This window comes from Carcharhinus amblyrhynchos, chromosome 5 (assembly GCF_965287045.1).
Source record: "Carcharhinus amblyrhynchos chromosome 5, sCarAmb.v2.hapA, whole genome shotgun sequence".
In the NCBI taxonomy this organism is placed as follows: Eukaryota; Metazoa; Chordata; class Chondrichthyes; order Carcharhiniformes; family Carcharhinidae; genus Carcharhinus; species Carcharhinus amblyrhynchos.
The window spans coordinates 101,989,051-102,001,546 of record NC_137328.1 but is presented as its reverse complement, the minus strand read 5'-3'; the positions used below and the strand labels follow the sequence as shown (position 1 = coordinate 102,001,546).

At 41.7% G+C, this 12,496-nt stretch overlaps 1 protein-coding gene across 1 annotated transcript in view; it reads left to right on the top strand.

Moving 5' to 3' along the window:
- The window catches only part of dmgdh (dimethylglycine dehydrogenase), a 110,726-nt gene that overhangs the window by 8,105 nt on the left and 90,125 nt on the right, over positions 1-12,496 (top strand). The gene's annotated exons all lie outside the window — the stretch shown is intronic.

The following is a 12,496-nucleotide window of genomic DNA, read 5'->3' as shown; positions in this document are numbered from 1 at the left end:
AAGACATCCCCAAAGAAAATTGCAATGACCTGAGTGACACAGACAGGATGCAAAAACATCTGAAAAAAAGAAGCTGTATCTACATTGTAGAATAGGTGGCAGCCCCACAGGTTCAGTGGGTTGCAGAAGTTCAGACAGCTGCAGTATCAAAAAATGTATAATAAGTAGAGTGCAGGAAAATCTGGGAGAGTTAAATACAGAAATCTGCAGTGCGCAGTTAAAAAAGGAGAAACAGTTCCTGCAGAGTTACAATATACTCAAAATGCAGCACTTCCAAACATCTTGGAAATGTTGAAATCTTAGTTTTGAAAAGCGTTCTAAACTGAAGGAAAGTGGCTTCAAGCACTCTCATTTTAAAACAAGGAAAGCAAATTTTGTCCCAAACTAAAACAGAAACCTAAGCAGGTTCCAAGCCCAGTAGAGTACAGAGGTGGAACACTCTACCTTCATTATTAATTTGTTGCAAAATACAACATCTGGGAAGGCAGTGAACAGTGGTGTTGTCACTGGACTAGCAACCCAGGGACCCCCAGAGCAAGATCTGGAGACCTGGGTTCAAATTCACCATGGCAGACGGAAAGTATGTAGAGGAACATTTGCAAGGAAATCACAGACTGCTGTAAAAATAATAAAGTAGCTACACTTGTGGGCTTTACTCACCCAAATATAGAATGGGGTAGTAGTAATGTAAAGGGCTGAGAGAGACTAGTGTTCATAGATTGTGTTTAATGAAAATTTTTCTGCTGCAGTTATGTTTCCTGTCCATCAAGGGAGGACTGCTGGTCCTGGTTCTTGGGAATTAGGTGGATCAAATATCAGTAGGAGAACATTTAAGGACCGCTCTGCTGAAGGGTCATCCAGACTCTATTCTCTCTCCGAAGATGCTGTCAGACTTAACAGCATTTTTTGTTTTCGATTTAGGAGAGAGTGATCATGAGGATTAGAGTGGCTATGAAAAAGGTCAAAAAAGACTTCAGATTAGGAATAATTAGCTGGGGCAAAGCCACCTTCAATGGGAAAGGAACAGATCTGGGCCAAAAAAATTGGAATGAAAGGCTGGCAGGAAAAACACTTGCTGAACAATGGGCTACCTTCAAAGAAGAGATAGTTTGGGCACACTCACAGTGTATTCCTTCAAAGGGAAAGGACAGGGCAAACAAATCCAGAGCTCCCTGTTGATAAAAAAGATTGAGATTAACATGAAGAAGTGTGCTTATGACAGGTATCAGGTTGATAATACAACTGATGTTAGTGTACTTTGAAGAAAGTTTTTTTAAAATCATGATTTCTGCAGTTCTCACAGCTTCTGTGATGTCATTGTTGCCAGCTTGACTACAAATGTCCTTTTATTGCTACTTAAGTGGCTTCAATGTGATTGTTTGTATTTACCCTGGGATTAGTTTTACGATCCTGCATTATTAGGAGGACCGTTATTATTAGGATGCTTTTGGACAGTTTTTTCTGTGAGTTTAAGGTTTCATTTTGTGTTTGGCTGCAGTGAGAGTTGGGTTTTAGAAGGGTCAGCAAGCTAAAAAGAAGTATTTTCTCTCTCTCCCTGTTGTTTTGAAAATTCTGCTGGCTATCTGTAGCAAAGATTCTGCAGTTGGTAGCTTGACCAGAGTCTCTCCCTGGGGTTCTGAGAAGCTCTCCTGACTTTAACGTGTTCTGAGTGAATCCAGAGGACTGCAGACTTTAACCAAGGCAGAATAGGTAAAGAAGTTAAGATTTTAAGAAAAATGGGAGCAAGTCCATCTTTGATGGTAAGGGATGAGGAGTTATGTAGTTTGGAAGAAGCATTGCCAGAAAAGGTAGAATTCAGGCTGAGAAAAGTACTGTTCCATTATGTAAGATGAGGTTGGAGAGTCCAGCACAGAGTGGTGAAGTGGTAATAGGAGTAAACAGAGAAATTATCTTGTCCAGGAATACAGTTTATCTAGGCTAATGATATAGCTGGATCACAGGTGGAAGTAATGCCTACTGTGGTTGAAAAGCCAGTGGAAAATCAAACAACTGAGTTCCTGATGGATGCATATTCAGGGATTTTTCCTGATTGTATAGTAACAAGGTCACAAAGTCACAGGTTAAGATAAGAGGAGAAATCAAAGAATGAAGATGAGAAAGTTGAAGTTCAATTGTCAAAAACAATTTTTGATCAGATGGTTAGAATAGAACAAGAGGTGGAGAATGAGGAGGATATTTTTCATTCAGGGAAGTTGGCAGAGTTACAACAGAAGTATATGGAAATACAACAGTTGTATCAGAAAGCATATATGGAAGAGCAATCTAAGTGTATACCAGAATGTTACCTTAAAAATGATTTCTTAATGAGGAAATGGAGACTTTTATATATTCAGGTGGATGAAAAGTGGGCAAAAGTTCATCAAGTGGCATTGCCCGTGGGGTATAGAAAGGAAGTGTGGCGAGTAGCACATGAGATAGCAGTAGGACGTCACTTGACAGTAAGGAAAACTCAAGCTGAAATACAACATCCTTTTTGTTGGCCTAGATTACATAAAGATAGAGTTACATTTTGTCGGTTGTGTCACACATATCAAGTCATAGGGAAGCCTCAAGTGGTGATAAAACCAGCATCCTTAATACCTATTCTAACATTTGAGGAACCTTTTACCAGAGTGTTAACTGATTGTTTGGGATCCCTTCCTAAAACAAAAAGTGGGAATCAATATTGGCTATAACAGATGTGCCTACTAGGTTTCCAGAGGCCATTCCATTATGCAATATCATAGCTAAAAGGATTGTAGAGGAGTTACTTAATTTTTTTTACTAGATATGGACTACCCACAGAAATGCAATTAGATCAAGGATCAAATTTTACGTATTCAAGGAGGTTATGGATAGCTTAAGAATAAAAAATTTAAATCAACCAGGTACCACTCAGATTCGCAGGAAGTGTTCGAGCAGTGGCATCAAACTTTAAAGACAATGTTGAGGGCTTATTGTCAAGATTTTCCAGAGGATTGGGATAAAGGAATACCGTTTATACTCTTTGCAATTAGGGATGCACCTAATGAGTCAATCTAATTCAGTCTCTCATGGCAGACTGGCGCAGAAGGTGAAGTCACATGGAATCAGAGGTGATATAAAACTGTCTTGGTCAAAGAAGACAGAGGGTAGCAGTGGAAGGCTGTGTTTCTGAATGGAGGGCTGTGACAAGTGGTGTTCCTCAGGGATCAGTGCTGGGACCTTTGCTGTTTGTAATATATATAAATGATTTGGAGGAAAATGTACCTGGTTTAATTAGTAAGTTTGTGGAAGACACAGAGGTGGATTTGCGGATAGCGAAAAGAACTACCAGCCGATACAGCAGGATATAGATCAGTTGGAGACTTGGGCGGAGAGATAACAGATGGAGTTTAATCCGGACAAATGTGAGGTAATACATTTTGAAAAGTCTAATACAGATAGTAAATATACATTAAATGGCAGAACCTTTAAGAGTATTGATAGGCAAAGGGACCTGGGCTAACCGTGCCGCCCTATTCACATGATACATTCTCTGAGCTTTCCTTCTACCTGGCGTTGTAATCAAATAATTCACCTCACTCAATTTCCTTTCAATTTGATAAGGATCACTAAACCTTTCAAAGGTTCATCTACCACTGGTAGCAGTATTCACAGAATAGAATTCATAGAATCCCTACAGTACAGAAGGAGGCCACTTGGCCCATCGAGTCTACACCAACCACAATCCCACCCAGACGCTATTCCCGTAACCCCACATGATTACCCTGCTTATCTCCCTTACACTAGGGTCAACTTGGCATGGTCAATGAACCAAACCACACATCTTTGAACTATAGGAGGGACACAGGTTACTGAAAGTGGCAATGCAGGTGGAGAAGGTAATCAAGAAGGCATACGGCATGTTCACCTTCATTGGCCAGGGTACTGAGTTTAAAAATTGACAAGTCATGTTGCAGCTTTATAGAACCTCAATTAGGCCGCACTTGGAATATAGTGTTCAATTCTGGTCGCCAGACTGTCAGAAGGATGTGGAGACTTTGGAAAGGGTACAGAGAAGATTTACCAGGATGTTGTCTGGTATGGAGGGCATTAGGTATGAAGAGAAGTTGGAGAAACTTGGTTTGTTCTCACTGGAGCGACAGAAGTTAAGGGGAGACTTGATAGAAGTCTACAAGATTATGAGAGGCATGGACAGAGTGAATAGTCAGAAGCTTTTTCCCAGCGTGGAAGAGTCAATTATTCGGGGTCATAGGTTTATGGTGCGAGGGGCAAGGTTTAAAGGAGATGTACGAGGCAGATTTTCTACACAGAGAGTAGTGGGTACCTGGAACTCGTTGCCAGGGGAGGTAGTGGAAGAGGATACAGTAGTGACTTTTAAGGGCATCTTGACAAGTACATGGATAGGATGGAAACAGAGGGATATGGTCCCCTGAAAGGTAGGGGGTTTTAGTTAAGTCCGGCAGCATAATCGGTGTAGGCTTGGAGGGCCAAAGGGCCTGTTCCTGTGCTGTAATTTTCTTTGTTCTTTGTTCTTAGTCCATTTGAATTGATTTTTGGTCATGAGGTAAGAGGACCACCTAAATCGATTAAGGAGAAATTGAGGCGAGTGTTATGTGAGCGTTCTGAGACTACATTATTGGACGATAGCTCAAATTTTGGGGAAAGATTGAATAGAGCAGGTGAATTGACTAGATAATATTTAAAAGTAGCACAGCATGTGATGAAACAGGAAGCCAATAAGAAATCAAAAATTTGTAGTTTTGTAGTGGGGATAAAGCCTTAGTATTGCAGTGCAGTGGCACAGCAGTTAACACTGCTGCCTCACAGCGCCAAAGAGCTGGATTCAGTTCCGGCCTTGGGTCACTCTCTGTATGGAGTTTGCACATTCTCCCTATGTCAGCTTGGGATTCCTCTGGGTGCTCCAGTTTCCTCCCACAGTTCAAAGATGTGCGGTTTAGGTTCATTGACCATGCCAAGTTGACCCTAGTGTAAGGGAGATAAGCAGGGTAATCATGTGGGGTCACTGGAATAGCGTCTGGGTGGGATTGTGGTTGGTATAGACTCGATGGGCCAAGTGGCCTCCTTCTGTACTGTAGGGATTCTATGAATTCTGTTCTATGAATACTGCTACCAGTGGTAGATGAACCTTTGAAAAGTTTAGTGATCCTTATCAAATTGAAAGGAAATTGAGTGTGGTGAATTATTTGATTACTACACGAGGGAGAAGGAAAGCTCAGAGAATGTATCATGTGAATAGGGCGGCACGGTAGCACAGTGGTTAGCACTGCTGCTTCACAGCTCCAGGGACCTGGGTTTGATTCCCGGCTCAGGTCACTGTCTGTGTGGAATTTGCACATTCTCCTCATGTCTGCATGGGTTTCCACCGGGTGCTCCAGTTTCCTCCCACAGTCCAAAGATGTGCGGGTTAGGTTGATTGGCCATGCTAAAATTGCCCCTTAGTGTCCTGACATGCGTAAGTTAGAGGGATTAGCAGGTAAACTATGTAGGGATATGGGGATAGGGCCTGGATGGGATTGTGGTCGGTGCAGACTCGATAGGCTGAAGGGCCTCTTTCTGCACTGTATGATCCAATGATCTATTTTGATATGAAAGGAAAGCAAAAGGAGGATTTTTTAAAATTTGATTTGATTTATTACTGTCACGTATTAACATACAGTGAAAAGTATTGTTTCTTGCGGGCTATACAGACAAAACATACCATTCATTGAGAAGGAAACGAGAGAGTGCAGAATGTAGTGTTACAGTCATAGCTAGGGTAGAGAAAGATCAACTTAATGCAAAGCAAGTCCATTCAAAAGTCTGCCAGCAGCAGGGAAGAAGCTGTTCTTGAATCGGTCGGTACATGACCTCAGATTTTTGTATCTTATTCCTGAAGGAAAGTGGTTATAACTCAGAGTGAAGAATCAAATCCAGATGACTCCGAATTTGACATTCCTCAAGTTAAATTGGAAAATGGGGACATTATTAAAAATTGGGATAAATTATTGAAATACCTTTCAGAGGAAAATCGAACTGACCTAACGAGTTATTAATATCACATGGACGAGTATGCGGAAATACACAGGGAAGTACAAAGGTAATTGGGAGTGAGATAGTTGTAGAAAGAGCTGTTCCAATTAAACACCTTCCTTGCAAGCATGACCTTTTCAAGTTGGCCCACATTCAGATGGAAAAGCTGATGTTTACTCAGACTGAGACGCAGCAGCTGAAAGTCTCAATCATAAGAACATAAGAAATAGGAGCAGGAGTAGGCCATCTAGCCCCTCGAGCCTGCCCCGCCATTCAATAAAATCATGGCTGATCTGAAGTGGATCAGTTCCACTTTCCTGCTTTCTCCCCATAACCCTTAATTTCCTTGTCCGTCAAAAACCTATCTACCCGTGACTTAAATATATTTAGCGAGGTAGCCTCCACCACTTCAACGGGCAGAGAATTCCAGAGATTCACCACTCTTTGAGTGAAGAAGTTCCTCCTCAACTCTGTTCTAAACTGCCCTCCCCCTTATCTTGAGGCTGTGCCCTCTAGTCCTGCTGTCCTTTCTGAGCGGGAAGAACCTCTCCACCTCTACCCTATCCATCCCCTTCATCATCTTGTACGTCTCAATAAGATCCCCCCTCATCCTTCTAAACTCTAATGAGTACAAGCCCAGTCTATTCAGCCTCTCTTCATAGCTCAACCCCCTCAACTCCGGTATCAGCCTAGTGAATCTCTTCTGCACTCCCTCCAAGGCTAAAATATCCTTGCGCAAGTGCAGTGACCAAAACTGCACACAGTACTCCAGCTGCGGCCTCACCAGTGCCCTGTACAGTTGCAGCAAGACCTCCCTACTTTTATATTCAATCCCCCTCGCTATGAAGGCCAGCATCCCATTTGCCTTCCTGACCACCTGCTGCACCTGCAGACTGGGTTTTTGCAACTTATGCACAAGGACCCCCAGGTCCCTCTGCACCGTAGCATGCTGCAGCTTTTCGCCCTTTAAGTAGTAGTCCTTCCTACTATTATTCCTGCCAAAGTGGATAACCTCACACTTGCCAACATTGTAGTCCATCTGCCAGGTCCTCCCCCACTCGCTGAGCCTATCTAGATCCCTCTGCAGACTTTCTACACCCTCCACGCAATTTGCTTTTCTACTTATCTTCGTGTCATCAGCAAATTTCGACACCTTACACTCAGCTCCCTCCTCCAGATCATCTATATAAATGGTAAATAGCTGAGGCCCCAGCACCGATCCCTGGGGCACTCCACTAGTCACCAACTGCTAATCGGAATAGCACCCATTGACACCTACTCTCTGCCTCCTATTAGACAGCCAATCCTCTATCCACTCTAACACCTTCTGTAACAACCTTTTGTGCAGCACTTTATCAAACGCCTTCTGAAAATCAAGAAACACCACATCCACCAGTTCCCCTTCGTCCACCGCACTAGACACATCCTCATAGAATTCCAATAAATTCATCAGACACGACTTCCCCTTAACGAATCCATGCTGCGTCTGCTCTATCAAACAATTCTTCTCAAGGTGCCTCGCTATTTCTTCTTTGATGACAGATTCAAGCATTTTTCCTACAACAGACGTTAAACTAACCGGCCTATAATTCCCTGCCTTTTGCCTGCTACCCTTTTTAAACAGCAGCGTAACATTAGCCGTTTTCCAATCTTCCGGCACTTCCCCGGAGTCCAGCGAGGTTCAGAAAATAATCACCAAGGCATCCACTATCACCTCTGCCATTTCCTTCAGAACCCTGGGATGCATTCCATCCGGTCCTGGGGACTTGTCCACCATCGGTCCCACTTGTCTGTAGAGCACTACCTCTCTAGTGACAATGATCTCATTCAGGCCCTCAACTCCTACCATCTTTCCATCGTTAACACCCGGCAAACTATTCGCGTCCTCCTCCGTGAAGACCGAAGCAAAAAACTTATTCAAGGCCTCCGCCATTTCCTCATCCTCCACCACTAAATCCCCCCTCTCATTCTCTAAGGGTCCAACATTCACCCTAGCCAGCCTCCTCCTCTTTATATATTTATAAAAACTCTTACTATCCTTTTTTACATTTAGTGCTAGTTTAGATTCATAGTCTATCCTTCCTTTCTTTATCATCTTCTTTATCATCAGTCGCGCAAAACTGGTAGAGGTGGAGAAGAAGAACAAACTAATGGACAATGATGTGAACAAAGGAAGTGAGTAGATGTGGAGACAGCTGCAAGTCAAGTTTTGTTATGGAACATGTTCCTGAGTTATTCAAATTGCCTGAACATAAATTGCAAGATTGTCAAAAACAGCTCATGATCTATGCAAAGAAAAGTGTGGTTACATCAACAGTCATTGTGATCTAAAATAGAAGATTGAGGAGTGGAAGTATCATACTAATGTGGATCAAAGAAAAGGACGACAATGCGGAAGCAGACTGCTTGCTAAAATCGTACCTTTATCTAAAATGAACTGCTGGCATAATGATTCTGGGAAGCCTCACAACACCAGGTTAAAGTCCAACAGGTTTATTTCGTAGCACAAGCCACAAGCTTTCAGAGCACTGCTCCTTTATCAGGTGAGTGGGAGTTCTGTTCACAAACAGGGCATATAAAGACACACACTCAATTTACAAAGTAATAGTTAGAATGTGAGTCTTTACAGATACTGAAGTCTTAAAGGTACAGACAACATGAGTGGACAATGTAAGCGCATTCCAACCATTATTTTGTAAATTGAGTTTGTGTCTTTGTTAGCGTGAGTGGGCAAAATGACCGCTACGGACTCAGGGTGAAGTTCAGTAATGGCACAGCTTTATTTTCTTTTACGTCGACGGAGAAGCGCAGTCAGGACATACAATCGGACTGTCCCGAAAGCGTTCTAACAGTCCCTCGCAGCAGGCTATAGTTATACCTGAACTTTGGTGGAGTATGTGATTCAAATGCTAACACTTTGTTTACAGTATTCGACCTTAGCCGTCCTGTCTCGATGTTTTCAAGTGTTGAGTAAATTGTTTTAAGTTTGTGTTAATCGTTTTGTCTGATTGGTTATTAATGGTCTAGAATCTCTGGGGTTTGAACCATAGGTGTGTCATTGATCTCAAAAGAGGTTTGAGGTGTCAGGAACGTTTCCTTAGCTATGCTAATTTTAGGTGTCTCCATGGATTGTTTGACTGTTTTAAAGGTGCTGATTTTGATGGGGTGGGGATTTAGTTCCTGTAGGTGCCATCCTGTCCAGCTTCCCATATGTGCTAGCCCTCATTTGCATTCTAAAAGCATGCTCTTGCCTGCTAATTTTTAGTGGAGAGGCTCTGAGTGTAACTTTAGTCTGCTTCCATATTGTGTGCCCAATTTCATAAAATTTGTTGTCCGATAAGAGTCTTTATACGCCCTGTTTGTTATCAGAACTCCCACTCACCTGATGAAGGAGCAGCGCTCTGAAAGCTTGTGGCTTGTGCTACCAAATAAACCGATTGGATTTTAACCTGGTGTTGTGAGACTTCTTACTGTGTTTATCCTAGTCTGACGCTGGCATCTCCACATCATAATAATTCTGTACAGAGTGCAGAGATGCGGATGCATAGTGAAACTGTACTGTACACAGCTGGTGTTCGAATACCTTATGGTGGTTTTCGCAACAGTGTAACTGCTGCAGTGACCTGTGGAACCATGGTTGAAATGGGTTCTGACACCAAGAAAGACAGTCTGTCATGTGTCTTTGTCAAAGAGTGTGCAGAACGTGATGGTGCAGATCCAGAACAAACAAAAGAGTCGAATTACTTGGCAGAGAAGGAGCTAAGGCCAATGAATAAGAAAGGGGACAGAGATAAAATTACCTTTCTGAATGGCCTTGACTATATGTATGTAATGGATTATTCTGCTGATCTTGCCTAGTTCTGTGAGAACATTACCAGAGCTAATTTTTCATCGCAACAACAAACTGAGTTTGGATTTGGAATCAAAGCAGAATTAACGAGTAAGGGAGAACATTGGAGATGAAGCAGTTTGTCACGAATATGAGAAAAAGGAGGAGTGTTCGATGGTGGAGGACAAGGACTGAAATGGATTATATTACTGTTCTGTTTGCATGTGTTGATTTTGATGGAATGTATGTATGTTTATTATAGTATACTAGTAATGTGAAACAGAAAGGGTTTGATGAATGAAACCATGTTTGGAGTTTAATGGTTTGTTTTTTTCTTAAGGGGGGAAATGTGACGCTGGTGTACCTTGAAGAAAGGTTTTTTTTCAAATCATGACTTCTGCAACTCTCACAGCTTCAGTAATGTCATTGTTGCCAGCTTGACTACAAATGTCCTTTTATTGCTCCTTAAGTGGCTTCAATGCAGTTGTTTGTGTTTAGTCTGGGATTAGTTTTACAATCCTGCATTGTTAGGAGGATGGTCATGTGTTTTTGGACAGCTTGTTTCAGTGAGTTCAAGGTTTCACTTTGTGTTTGGCTACAGTTTTGAGCTGGGTCTTAGGAGGGACAGCAAGATAAAAAGAAGTATTTTCCATCTTTCCCTGTTGCTTTGAAAATTCTGTTGGTTATCTGAAAGAAAGGTCTTACTTTCCTGCAGTAAAGATTCTGCAGTTGGGAACTTGACCAAAGAGTCTCTCCCTGGGGTTCTAAGCAGCTCTTTTGACTTTAACTTGTTCTGAGTAAATCCACAGGACTGCAGGTTTCAATCAAAGGACTCAATTTCCAGTATCATGTGAGCATTAGTTTTTGCTGTGTTGAACTTATTTAAAGGGCTTTGTCTATGGAAGGTTTTAGTTTTGATTGGAACACATTAGATATATTTGTTAAGGGTTACACGTTATAGTGGTTGTTCTGTTTCTTGCTGAAAATTGATAAAAGTCCTTGCTAATTTTCTTACTACACATGTTAACTATATCCTTAAATAAACTTTGTTTGATTAAACCTCCTTAATGGGTTATTTGAATCATACCTGAAGTGAAACATATCATGCTTACTCTAGCCAAATTCAAGATGTGAAATTTATGATCCAGGCAGGCTCCATAGAACACTTTGGAATTTCTGACCTGAACCATAACACAATGGAGAACCAGGCTGTATATAAAAAGTTCAGAGGACAAGTGAAAAACCAAGAGGAGTAAAGAGGGAGTATGAACATGTCTAGCATCAAACATAGAAAGGAATCCCAAAGTCTTCAACAGGCACATAAATAATAAAAAGGTGGTCGAAGGCTGAATAGACAGCAAAACATGGATTTCCACATGGAACTTGGGGAATAGCTGAGGTATTAAATTGATACTTTGCATCTTTCTTTACCAAGGAAGAAATATTACCGAGGCTGTGGTAAAGGAGGAGGTAATTCAGGCACTAAAAAGATTCTTTGATGGACACTTAAAGTTGATAAAGCATCGGGACTGTTTGAGGTCATAGAGGTTTACAGCATGGAAACAGCCCTTTGGCCCAATTTGTCCATGCCACGCAGTTTTTACCATTTAGTCCCAATTGCCTGCTTTTGGCCCGTATCCCTCTATAACAATGTTACCCTACGTAACTCTCTAAATGCTTTTTAAAAGCCAAAATTGTACCAGCCTCTACTGCTACCTCTGGCAGCTTGTTCCGGACATTCACCAACTTCTGTGTGAAAGACATTGATCCTCTGGACCCTTTTGTATCTCTCCCCTCCCACCTTAAACCTATGTCCCCTAGTTTTAGACTCCAGTACCTTTGGGAAAAGCTGTTGACTATCTAGCTGATCTATACTGCTCATTGTTTTATAGACCTCTATAAGATCATCCCTAAGGTGCATCCTGGGATACTGAGAGAAATTAGATTGGAAATTGCAGAGGCACCGGCCATAGTTTTCCAGAAAAATTGCAATTTTTACATCTTTGTTCCAATAAGGGTATAAAGATAAGCCAATCAGATTGATTTTAGTGGTGGGGAGAAGACTTGAAATAATGGTCAGGATTTTCTGGGAAGGAAAACTTGGCAAATCAGCAAAGCAGAGCCATTTTCCCTCCAATGGCTTTTGGAGGGAAAATCCTAGCCAATGAATCGGGAACAAATCAATGTCAGATGGACAAATGCAGGTTAATTAAGGAAGGCCCATATGGATTTGTTCAGGACAAATCATGTTAACTAACTTTCTTGAGATTTTTGATGAGATTACAGAGAGGTTTGACAAGAGCAGTGCCGTTGATGTGGTGTACATGTATTTCCAAAGACATTTGACACACAGTGTCGCACAACAGACATGAGGAAATCTGAAACCAAAAACAGGAAATGTACAGAAAATGTTGGATGCACTCAGCAGGTCTGGCAGCATCTGTGGAGAGAGAAACAGTTAGTGGTGCAAGTCTGTATGACTTCTTCAGAATTAAAGAAAAATTGTAGGTCATGGAATAAAAGAGACTCAAAATTGGCTGAGTGACAAGAAACAGGAGGCAGTAGTTAATAGATGTTTTCTGAATTTGTAGTGGAATCCCCAAGGGTTCAGTGTTGGGACCATTGCTGTCCCTGATGTGAATTTATGACCTT